Raw genomic sequence first — 13,620 nt, 5'->3', positions numbered from 1 at the left:
CTTCTTACGGCCAAATACTTAGGAATATTGTGAGGATTCTGCTTCAGAATATTATAATATATAGCACCAATTTAAATGAGCTGGGTGGTGATATCAATGATCATTCAAGACAATAGATCTGAAATTCACATTTCCGCTTTGATTACGATAGGTAACATCTTTCAGAAAACTGTAATTTCAAAATCTTACAACTGTTCTATTTGCAAAAAGTGTTTTTCAAATGCCAGCAATTTATAGCATCATTTGAAGAACATACATTCCAATAAAAAGCATATTTCTACTGCTGAAATATTTAATTCCAATTCAGATCATGCATTTTATAAAGTCGTCAATGATAATTCGATTTCATATACTTTTGCTTCAAAATCCAGTATAACTTCAAAAAAGTTTTAGCTGCCCTGATTCCAAAAAAATGTTTCTCAAGTAACAGCAATCTAAAATGTCACTGCATGAAATTGCATATATCACAACAAACAACATTACTCAAAGCAAGTAAAAATAAAGTTTTCCAATTTAAATGCAGTTTATATAGTCGTCAGTTCAACAATAATAAAAATTTATTATTTTCACAATCAGATAGTGCATTTACTGCCCTTGAGTGTTCATCATTAAAAAATTATATAAATGCACATTATGTAATGAAGGTTTTCCAAAGGAAAACTTTTCATTACATTTGCAAATGGAACATGAAATAGTCATTGAAAAAGAAAGAGATTTCTCTGTGTTTAATGATTTCATGTTGTGAAAGGAGAATTTTGAAATGGAAACATAATCTAAATTTTTTTAACTTACAAAGAAACATGACCCATTACATGTAAAAGATATTTATTTTGTATGCCATCATTCAGGACATTATTTTATATCTAAAGTGCAAGGCATGGGACATTTAAAAATACAAGGGAGTAACAAAATTAATGCTTATTGCCCAGTAAGCCAGTTTAATAATGGAAAATGTACTGCTTATATAGAAAAACCCATTGTAAGTCATAGAAAGGGTATAGGGCATCTGTCTCTTACAAAATTAGAACGGCAGTTATACCATTCTAATGTTAATTTATGTAACTTAAATTGCTGGAAAAGTATCTTTTGATGAAATTTTAGATAAAATTCAAGATTCTGTATATGATACTGCATCTTTTGACAAAGAATGATTTATGGCATATTGAAAATTCGGTACTCTTCCGTTATCAGAACCAGAATCAGAAATGTATGCATGTATGGCTGGCTGGATGTGTTCATGTATGCATATATATATGTACATATGAATGTATACATTTCTGAATCTGGTCCCAGTAACAGAAGTGTACCGAAAATTCTTATAATCCACAATCAAATGCTGTAAGGCATAAAAATGATTGTATAAATGTTAATGAAATGCCTGGGGTTAATGAAATTACTAGTGAGGATAACAACTCTTTTATTTTATAAGCCTTAAAATAGAATTTTAGAAAGTTATCCTGAATTTTAAAATGATGATTTCACATTAATGAAAATGAATGACTCCCAGAGGCACTTTCTTCAGAAGTTGGGATCAGACTATATATGTATAAATGGTACACATAGGTTGAACGGTTACAGAATTGAATTAATCACACTTCTTTTACTTGATGCTTTGCTTCACGGCTTTCCCTGTGCATTTATTATTACAAACAGAACTGAGCAGGAAGTTTTGTCTGTTTTCTTTGCACATCCGAAAGATAAAGTATGTCAGTTAACACCCGAAGTATTTATGAATATGAATACAAGCTAGTTTTGGCTCACCAGCGGCCGAACGGTAAAGTCACTGAACGCTGGTAGTTTGGTCCAAGGTTCAAGTCCCTCAAACGGGCTGTCTGCATGGGCATTTCCATGTTTTTCCCCATGTGTAATGTGTATACGAGCCAGTTTCCCTTAGAATGTCCTCCACAAAGGCATCTCTCCTCTTAGGCAGATGGCCATCAAGTGCTTTGCCATAATAAAATAAACCAAACCAACAAACTAGTTTTGATTAAAAAGTCTTCCATGAAGGTATTTCTTCCCCCACATGATCTTTGCCATATTCCAGTTCCAACAATCAAATCAACACATTGTTATTTAACTACTTAATTTGAAGATTTTTGGGCCCACCAGCGGCCGAGCGAGCGATAAAGTCGCTGAACACTAGTAGTTCGGTCTGAAGTTCGAATCCCGTGAACGGGCTGGCTGCATGGGCGTTTTCGTGGTTTTCCCCATGTGTAACGTGTATAGGAGCCAGTTTTCCATAGAAAGTCCTCCACGAAGGCATCCCTCCTCTTAGGCAGATAGCCCTCGAGGCTTTGCCATAATCACACGCACACATTTTGAAGATTTTATAACAGATTATGAAATATGCAATATTATATTGATGCAAAAATATATTTTTTACTCAATTCTGGAGGAGGGGGCAAGTGTTCATTTTCCCGTTTCCTGCAGATTCCTACAGTCTAGCATTTTCAAACCTAAAACATGATAACCCTAAGTAACATATCACCATCATTGGTACGCATTAGAGCAAACAGATCACTAGAATTTGCATATCTTCTATGTCTATTTGCTTCAATATTAAATCAAAGTTTGTAATAGTTAATGTGAAAGGCTTGAAATAAAGCAGTATGCATGATTGTTTAGAGCTCATATTAGCAATATCATTATTGTTTAGAGCCTGTTCTCTGGAAGTAATTTACAGACTTGCTGGGAATTTTATTAAAAATGATATACTTTTCTGTAGTTGCTGCATAAAAAGTAAAAGCCGTGTGTTGGCCATCCCTGGTGTAGGACGGTAAGGATAAAAATTGCCTTTCTCTCAACATGTTGCAATGCAGTGAATATAACTGAGCTTTAACTTCAAATATCTTGAGTTATACTTTGTGCAGCAAATGAATGACATATGTGTTATCCTTGTTTCATTCTTACTTTTAAGCAATTCTACTGCAGAACGTAGCTTGAGAGTTATACACCAGAAATATGAAATACTTGTCAGCTGGACTAACACGACAGATTTACATCAGTGGACAGGGCCGTCCCTAGGCCATTGGCTGCCTGTGTATTTTCCTAAAAATACAGTGCCCAAATTTAAAAAAAAAAATTCTTAATGATTAGTTGAATTTTTATTTCATACTCACTAAGTACTTATATGTGACAAATTGTATAAAAAGTATTTACATGTGACAAGTACAATGAATTAAAAATATTTAGTTGTGGTATCGCGAGTGTTCAGCTGTTGCATAATTTTACAGCTGCACCGCGCTAGGAACGGCCCCGACAGTGGAAGATAACCATATTCAAATCATGACAAAATTACTTTGGCAACAACACAATCAACTGGCTATTAAATTGCTGGTGAAGGTTACTTATCAAGTTCCTATAATTAATAAATATCCTTATTCAGGACTTAATTTCTAAACTTAGAAGTGCCAGAACCCTATGCTAAACTGTCAGCAAGGGAAAAGAAAAGTAAATAAATAAATAAAATGACTGTTACAATCATTAATAATTTAAAAATTAAATAGTTAATTAATACCAAATTAATTCATTATTATTTAATTAATATTAATAAGTATCAATTATTTTTAATTAATGATTGTTATTTAATTAATAAATTATTAAAGTAATTAAAATTAAGTAAAATGTAAAGAGATAAATTAAAATTTAATAAGCGATTTGTAATACAGTTTTACTGCAAAAAATTAAATGTTTGAGATCAAATTTTTGTTCAGTTGCATAAAAGAAGTGCCGGAGCCTTATTTATGATTTATTCCAAAAACTAAGAAGTACCGGAGCCAGGCTCCGGTGCAATTTAAGCTCTGTCTCTATTAACTTTTTAATAAACTTACACATTTAGTCATTATGAATATCTTACACTTCCATTAAGTTATAAGGTTATTCTTGGTCTAATAATGGAATTTTAGTCTTATAACCCTAATATAATTATCACTTGAGATATTATGACAAAGCTTTATGAAAGATTTTAAAACAACCTTTTTATTTAAACTGAACTTTTAACAAAACAGAGCATGGCCTGAACTTAGAGCATAACCACAGCTAGTGGCGATACAAATAAATGCGAACAATCAAATAAATGAAAAATGTTGATCAGTAGTCTAAGACTACATAGTTAATTATTAAGTTAGCCACTAATTTACTGGCACATCAGATTAAAGTATCGGTGGCATGAGAACACAAAGCTGATACTTTTAATTATACTAGAGCTGGAAGAATCTGACCATCCAACACAGATGCCAGAAACACTCTCTAAAGATCCAAAATCCTCAATTTAAATAATGGAGGTAGAAATAAGAGGAGAGGTCTTAACTGGTTTTCCTCGTGTACTGCCCTGAAGCAGTAGTGCACCTCTCGTGGAAACCAAACTATTCAGTGACTATCCATTAAGATCAATAGGTTTTAACATAATCGGCGGTAAACATTTTGTAATTACATCGTAAATATACATATAAATATATATATTTTCTTTTTCCGTAATACTTCAAAGTCATAAGTATGTAAAAAGAAAATATTTTAAAACAATGTATTATTCTGAGCGGAATTAAATGCTATACTTTCCCAGAAAAGTTTAATTTGAATGAAATATTTTCACATGTTCTTGTTAATTACATTACAAAGAAATTTTAAGTTAATTTGATTTTATTTGGTTAATGATTACAAAAATTAAGATCAAAGTTTATTATAATACTAAAATCAAAATTATGCATTATTTCTTTCCTATTTAATGAGCTTCTTCCTGAAATACCTTCTCAAATGCAGAATGATTTTTTAGCTTCTGAGGCATCCTTTAAAAATCAGAGCTACTTTATAATTAATGCTCAGTTCAGTTAATTTCAAATTAGAGCAGCTGTTATTTCCATAGTAAAATACGTTAAATATTGCTACTGATTTCCATGTACTTAACTTTCTATGAGTATTTTTGAAATGGATTAAAAAAGTTTATTTTTAATATTGTTTAAAACTTGTAACTGATTTATTACAAAATGTAAGGAAAGAATTCTTTTGATACTTACAGTCAAAAGTCTTTAATCTGGACGTCCATAATCCGGACCTCAAAGCTACAAACTTTCTGCGCATGCGTCAACACAGAAATTATGGTTTCATATTTTTAATTGTATAATTTCTGCATGCCATCTTACCAGATTTAAATTTATGATCTATAATCTGGAAAAACCCCTAATCCGGAATCACTGAAGTCCCGACGAGTCCGGATTAAAGACTTTTAACTGTATTATATTTTTTTATATCCTTAATTTCAACAATGCATATTCTAAAAATTATTTTTTACTAATTCCTTAAGTACACATCTGTCTACCTCACTTTTATGTACTTTGTGTGTTTCTGGACAAGTCCTGCTCATCTGGATATGTGCTCTGCACTTTAATGGTCAATAGCCAGGCATTTGATAGATAAAATTAAGTACACATCTTGTAGACTGTGCTTTACAGCACTTTTTAACAGATTGCTTTCCAGTATGAATAATTCTTGCTGAAATAGCAAATAAAAAATTCCTGCTAAAAATTTTCAATTTATGTTTACAATTAAATGTTAAGGTTATTATATATTTAAATAATATTTATAATCATTATAAATTTAGATATATTTAATAACTAGATTTCTTCACAATAACGTTAACAGGGGTTTATGAAAGAATAAATCCTTCATTTCCAAATACATTTATAATAATTTAATAAATATTTATGTATTTTATGCTTTTTACAAGGATAATGTATACTCATATATTTAATATTTTTCGAAATGTGCAAATCTTAAATTTCTGTGTATTTACTATATTTTTCAAGTCAAGTAATTAACAGTAATGTAGCATATATCAGAATTTTTTACATATGAAATATGTATAAATTGAATGAAAATTAGATGTATTATTTTTTAATATGCACTCAAATGTCAGTTTTGCCTTGAAATTCCTCCATGAAGGCATATTTTCCTTTAGGCATATAGCTCTTGCATTCCTTACCTTATTTAAAAAGATTAACCTGACCTATGTGCCTAATTACAAAGTATTTAAACATCCATAATTTTATATTTACACTCAGCCATCAAGTTTCAAACTTTTGACTCAAAACATGTGTTTGGATACATTCATTATGAAATTCAAATTTTTTAGTAAACATATTTTCACGTAGCATTCAATACCTTCCTTGGCGATTATGCCCAGTTTAATAATTCTCTGATAATATAATAAATAACAACTTTCCATTTCACATTTAAACATTAATCTCATTGTCATCGGATCACAATCTTGATTTCCTTACTCTGCATAATATTGCTTCATTTTTTAAAACAGTTAAAACAACTAATTGATCTGAATTCACAAATGCATACATTATACAAGTAATTAAAAATATATAAATTATACAAATTTTCACACTTAATACTATTTAGATGTAAGGAAACTGAGGTTTAAAGAGTGTTATATTTTTCCGAAATTTTGACATTTTAAATGTATCTTAAGGTATTTTTCATTTTTTACGCATAACATGAACATTTTGCTAAAATCTATATTTTTGTTATCCAGTAGCTTAGAATTTCCTAAAACAAATTTATAATCAAAATCACTGTTGCAAGTTATTGAAAAATAACCAACACATAATTTTTACATAAATGCCACCAAACTGTACAAAGTACTATCATCCATCCAACAATTGAATGTTTCTTTTATGTAGAAGTGTCCCCCGTTTTCGATTTGTGTTGAACTGTCATGTGTGGAAAAAACACTATCAAAGAGCTCTGGATGTAAAAACAAAAAATTCTGCCTCTGGAGACAGTAAGTGAAAATACATGCAAGATCGAAGTACTGTAGGCAGTTCAGGTAGAATGTTATAGCTAACATTCAACCTGAAATGGTCTTTACTAATATCTCAACTATGAACTAGCAATAAAAATGTTGCAAATTTACTAACTGTAGTCTACTACTATAATAGTTTATGTTACATAATCCTTAGCCATTGAAAGGCTCCTCAATGATAAAATCACAAATATCTGAATTATTAAGTAAACTGCAGCTATGGCTCTTACAGTTATTTTAAAATTAGATACTTCTATTTAAGCTTCATGTCTATTAATTTCATTTTAAAATCCAGGTTGATGTATGTTTTTTAAGACAAAACACAGAGCATCAATGATAATTCTGAGCACCTTGTTCTCCAGCTGTTACACAGACAGTCGATTCATTGGCAGCAACCATCCAGTAAGATGATGTACATAAAAACACGTTATTCATGGATTGATAAACCTCTTTATTTTAGTACTGAGTAGTGAATCATGTTTAGTTACAGAAAGAATTCTTATACTTTCTTTGTAAACCTTGTCCTTGACATATAATATACCTCTTTTAAAATGATAAATTATCACAAATAATACTTAGGTATTATTAGCTTGACATTGTAAATATATTGAGAATAACATGATGAATATGAATGTCTAAAGTATTTATTTTTTCCAAAAAGTAACAGTTTTTTCAAAGAAATTGACTTTAATTTTCTTGTTTTCACACTATTGTAATAACAATTTAATGCATTTGTCTCACATGCACGACTTAATGATATAATTAAAATCTCTTGTACAGATGATGAAATGTCAATAGTTTAATTCATAGTTGAAATGCCAGTTGTAACACCAACTTCTCACATAGCTGATGCAACAGAATGTGCTCATATGTGTCGTAAATAAGCTTTTTAATACACTTTAACGCATAAGCTTAGTATAAGCAATAAAGAAATTTCAGGAACAAATAATAGACACTCTCTATCATGGTCCTGTGATTACCTGCTAAGAAATAAACTAGCATAACGTATATTTCCTCATTATTTGCACATGTTTTAGCAATAATTTACAGAAGATAGGCATGCTTAATTAACAACAATCATAGATAATATTTCATTATTATTTAATGTATATAATTAATTTAATGTTTAATGTATAAAAAGAAATAAACTTTTTTAATGAAAAGTGCACTACTTAATAACTTTCATTAGCAAAAATTTTATTTTTTTATCTCCAAGCATAAATTAATTTTTTTAACAAACACCGATTTATTAATTGAACTGTATTTCACTGTAGATCAAATACAGATGTAATACAATTTCATCCATTCTCAACACATGACGCAAATTTCAAAACCACAGAGTACTTCACGTAAATAAACAAAATTTCACGAAGTGCACGGCAGCATATGCGCAAATTGAGATGCGCACAGGAGGATCAGATCACGATCCCAAAAGTTGCCTTCTCTCCGTAGACGCTAGTCTTATATGCAACCGTTTAAAAATCTTGCGCTCGAAAAGTAATGGCGTCGGATGAATGTTTAGCGATGTATCTTTCAAATTGAATACATCATCGTAATTCAATTCAAAGAAGAATGTTCCGAAGCATACTGGATACGTTTGCATTATATATGTCCCGTTTTTATTGCTCATCATAAAGTCGCCAAAAGTAGCCAAATCCCGTGTGCACTGGATACTAGAACTAAACCGAATACTCTTTTCTCAAACAATTTCATAACAACATATCCTTCATAAGAAGAAACAGGGTCTTTTAGGCTCATTTCGGATACCCGGCTCTTGGCTGAATTTGGCGAGTTTTTGGCCGCCATCTTGGATTTCAGAAATGCGCCAAAAAGCGCATTTCGAAATCCAAGATGGCCAAATATTGTTTTCCCTATCCGAGGGAAGTGGACAGGGAAAACAATTCTGAACTGCCAAAAGGAAAAATTGAACTTACTTGTTCCCTTGTTCATGTTGACATGATGACGCCTGACATTCCCTATTTCTTCAATGTTGTACAACGTAGTTAATGTTATATTACTAAGCGTGATATGATAACTTACTAATTTTAATTCAGTCTAAAGTAATAGAACAAGAAATTTTAATTAACGTGTACTTTAACGAGTGAAATGTTTTGCATGAAACGCTATAGGGCGAAGAAGTACTTATGCTCAAACTGTAAACAATCGATTTAAAAGAAAGCTTCCAACCTAAAAATTTAACTTGCATGTAATTTCGGCATTATATTATTTGGCATTTAAATTAATAATGGATTTATATTTAAATTAATAATGTTCTGCAGGTAAGTGTATGATAGTTAAACATGATATATATGGATGAGAAATGAAAAATTAGAACATTTATTAAGCTATTTGTAATATATGCCAAGTTCTTTTTAAGAAACTTATTTTTCAGTATATAGCACTCATTTTTTTTTATTAACTAATCAATTTGAACATATATTTTCTATTTTTCCCTGTGTTAGAATTTCAACTTTTTTTTAATTAATCAATTTAAACATACATTTCTTAACTTATTTTTCAATATGCAAGAATTTCAACTCTTTTAATTAATCAATTTAAACATATATTTCTTAACTTTTGTTTCAATATGTAAGAATTTCACCTTTTTTAATTAATAAATTTAAACAAATATTTTTTAACTTATGTTTCAATATGTTAGAATTTCATATTTTTTAATTTATCAATGTAAACATATATTGCAAGATGAAGGTACTTACCCCTAGATGACATTGCTTGTACAATCTTTGTCTTCTTAAATTATGTTATTTATATTTATATAAAAATTTCACCTTTTCACAAGAAGATTTTTATCCAGGTTCTCACAGTTTCACCTTTTCACAAGAAGATTTTTATCCAGGTTCTCACAGTTTCATCTTTTCACAAGAAAATTTTTATCTAGTTTCTCACAGTTTTGCAAGAAAATATGTATCCAGGTTCTCACAGTCAACAAGTTCACAAGAAACTGTGTATCTGATAACCAGGGCTAGAAAGGGGGCTTATGTCCGTGGGCACATCATCCAGGTCACGTGACCTTCAATATGAGCACTCGGAAGTTTTCCCTAAATCCCTCCCGATACTCCGGATTCTACAGTAACCTAAACGTCAGCAGAAAGTTGTCGGGGTCGGTAGCCGGGTTTGGCGGAAATCGCCACAACCGGCCGCCGTAGCGAGGTCGCCAAGAGCCGGTTATCCAAAAACTGCCAAAATGGTGTATAGTACATAGACGTTGTTTGGGTCATTTTTGGTGTTGGCGATAATTTTCAAAATCGTGCCAAGGCTGCACCGTATACTAGGATTTTACCGAGTATTCTTTTCTCCATTTTACTTTACCAGTATATTATTATGCTATTTTAGAAGCATCATGTGAAAATATTGCAAGTTTCTCATGTGATAGATTAACAGTTTATGAAAACAATTAGTTGGTGTCAGTAGGTCATTTTAATCTCTTTCGGATCTTGATTTTGGACACCACAAATGAGAAGGTTATGTTAATTTTATGAGATTGTACACATAATTGTTACGTATATGTAAAACTATAAAACTGTGTATTGAGAATTTTCTGAAGTAGGATTAGTTTTGAATAATAACTCAGCTTTCATAATGTTATAAACATGTATCTTTCCATAAATTTGAAATAAGATTTGTATAATGCTTATGTAATTTATTTTCTTAGTAAACCCAAGGATTTTAATTAACACTCCTCAATAATTTTATATTGTAGAATATTATTTCATATTAAGTAGATTATTATCATTTAGCTAACAAGTTTCAAAGCATTTAAAAGTTATCAAACATATATATTTCTATAATCCTGATAAACATTATATTTCCTATTATTGATAGCATATAGTTTCTTTATTCTTGTTTAAGCCTTTAGATAAGATCTTTATGTACGACAGTAATATTTTGCAGGTTTCTGATCATAATATGAAGATCTTGGCAATAAATGCAAAATGTTCTTGTGTTCATGACACGTTCATATGAAGACAGTGCAGTTCATAACTTCTTGACACTGCAGGGAGGGACAAACTATTGGCTTATAGATATGTGCCCAAAATTTTATAATAAAATTATTTAAGGAAGGAAATAAGCACATTTTGTCAAACATATTTGTACTCTGAGAAATTAAATGAAGCGCAAATAAGTATTTTTCAGGGACGGGGAAAGAAACTGAATGTCAGTTATCAATACTTCCTCAATTCTTGTAATCCTGAAATAAGATTTTTCGGTACTCTTCTGTAGTTGGAACTGGATTCAGAAATGAGTGTATGTGTATATTATATGTACATATGTATGTATATGTGTATGCATATAGACACATACATACATGCATACATATATACATTCCTTAATCCAGTCCTGATAACAGAGTACCAATTTTTCAGTCTGTAGCATGTTTTGATTAATTTTGTCTGCATTTAGAATGTATTTGATATTATTGTTATAATATTATTCTTTCAAATTATAGATGGATTATTTATATCTGGTTATAGAAATAATAAATAAATATAATTTTTTATGTGCTAGTTTTTTTATACAGTATATTATACTAAGTATGATTTCATTTTTAGTTCTTTAGTAGTATTTACCCATACGCTTTTTTTTTTTTTTTTTCAGTAAGTAGTAATTACTATATTGTTGGAATGTGAAAGAAATAGATTACTAAATTTTAATAAACATGAAATGTACCTAATTTATATGCATTTAGATACACATGCAAGTTAAAAAATTGTGTGTTCTCAATAAATGCAGATAAAAGACAATTCTTTTATAGACTTCTATCTTCCATTTATCAAATTGTTGTACTTAAAAATTATGCATTTTTTCTTTCGGATTAACGAGTTTAAAATGATTTTGCAATGTAATGGGTGACAATTTTTTTTTCTTTTTGAAATCCGATATTAGATTTCTCCAACTGTACAAGGAATTTTTATTTCCATATATTTATTTTTTAGTATTTCAAGTGATAAAAGTTATCTGTTGGAACTTTGGCTTTTGACACCATACGTATAAATCCCTCTTCATATATAGAAGAAAATTATAACCAAAAGCATGCAGTAGCAAGGAACTGTGTGGAAAGATACAGTGGTGTACATAAATCAAGGTTTCGTTGCCTACATCATCACAGAGTGTTGATGTACAGCCCAACACTATAAAGGGGCTTCTATAAAAGGGAGCTGACTCATAGTCCATTTTGTAGCCAACAAACATACTTGTTGCTATCTGCCATTGGATCAGCATTATTATGTTGACATATTTGTTGATTGATTCTGACCTAATTTTGGGTGGATGTGCTGCACCAAATTGTTCCAGTCATTCTAAAAATAGCATAAGGATATTTTGTTTTCCGAGAAATAAAGAAAGACGAAGAAAATGGATAATTAATTCTTGTGGAGCTCAATCAATTCCCAGCTCAGGAGCGTGTATTTAAGAGGTGAGTTCACCTTGGTATTTTTCCATAGAATGTTAGAAAAATTACTCTTCATAATTCTTCAAAATATATGTTTTCATTTAACTGCCACTTATTAATGATCATCTGATTTTTATAAATACAAAATCAATTATGGAATGTGTGTATTTGTGCAGTAAAATATTGCTAATTTTGTTTGTGATGTTATTGTTCCTTTTATTATCACGAATAGTTTATACTTTTTGTAAAATTGTTATTTTTGTAAACAGCATGTAGGAAAGTGATGTTCTTTTTTATTATTATTATTTAATTCTACTATATGATTGGAGATTTAAAGTAACATTCTATGTTTTGATTATGATGTATTGTCGCCAAATTTGTTAGTTGGTGCCAATGTTAAAAACTGGATAGTATGATCTAAATCATAAATGATTTTGTTTTTTCTTTATAGTAAGATAAATATTTTCTGTATTTTTAAGCTATTTTGAAGAAGTTAAATATTAATTTTAATATTTGACAAATCATTTTAATCCCATTATCATGCTTGATCTAGTTGTAAATCTTCATGTTGTATTTTTAACTATAGTTACTTTAAATTTATTTTCATTGTGTGGAAGTATGTTTTAAGTAGCTTTACAAACTTACTTTTTCTTAATTTTGTTCTATTTTCATATAAAAATTAAAATTTACCAGAAAATTGCATTCTTAAAAGCATGATTAAATTCATTTAATACCCGTAACTGTAATTAAATACTAATGCTTTAAATGTTAATGTTAAATTTCATGCATGCTTTTGTTAAATTTGCTGGTACATTTTGAAGAGTCAATTTGTTCATAAATGACATAGTTCATAAATTTCTTATGGTCTGCTAAATCAAATTTACTTTTGTGTGACCTTACATCTGAGGCATCGATCGTAAATTTGTTTTGGCATTTTAAGAATTTTGAATAAAAAATTTATTGCTACTGTAAGAGAATGTTCACCTGATGTTTACTTGCTAATCAATGTCTTATAGTATTGTAATGACTTGCAAGTTTTTTCATAATGCGATGTTGCATATGTTTTACTCTTCTTTGTTATCAAATAAATAAAAAGAGCATATTCCTAATCACATATTTCTTCTTTTAAAGAAGAATTTCTTCCCTTCCCCCCCCCTTTTTTTTTTTTTTTTTTTTTTGTAAGAGTTTTATGTATCATAATGTGATATTTGGGATTTGTTTTTAGAGTACATAACAGTACTTTTTTGAGGTGTTAATAGAACCAGTGTATTTTATTTATTTACTTATTGCTTTAAAACAAGCTTTAATTTGAAGCCTTTTCCCCCCTCCTTTCCATATGTACATAAAACTTACTTAAGCTATATTTTTAACATATTAATGAGGATATATGTAAATGAAATAA

The sequence above is a fragment of the Stegodyphus dumicola genome, chromosome 7, assembly GCF_044657685.1.
Source record: "Stegodyphus dumicola isolate Sdum_Otavi_A_Nest chromosome 7, ASM4465768v1".
Lineage (NCBI taxonomy): Eukaryota > Metazoa > Arthropoda > Arachnida > Araneae > Eresidae > Stegodyphus > Stegodyphus dumicola.
Note: the sequence above shows the minus strand (reverse complement) of the source record.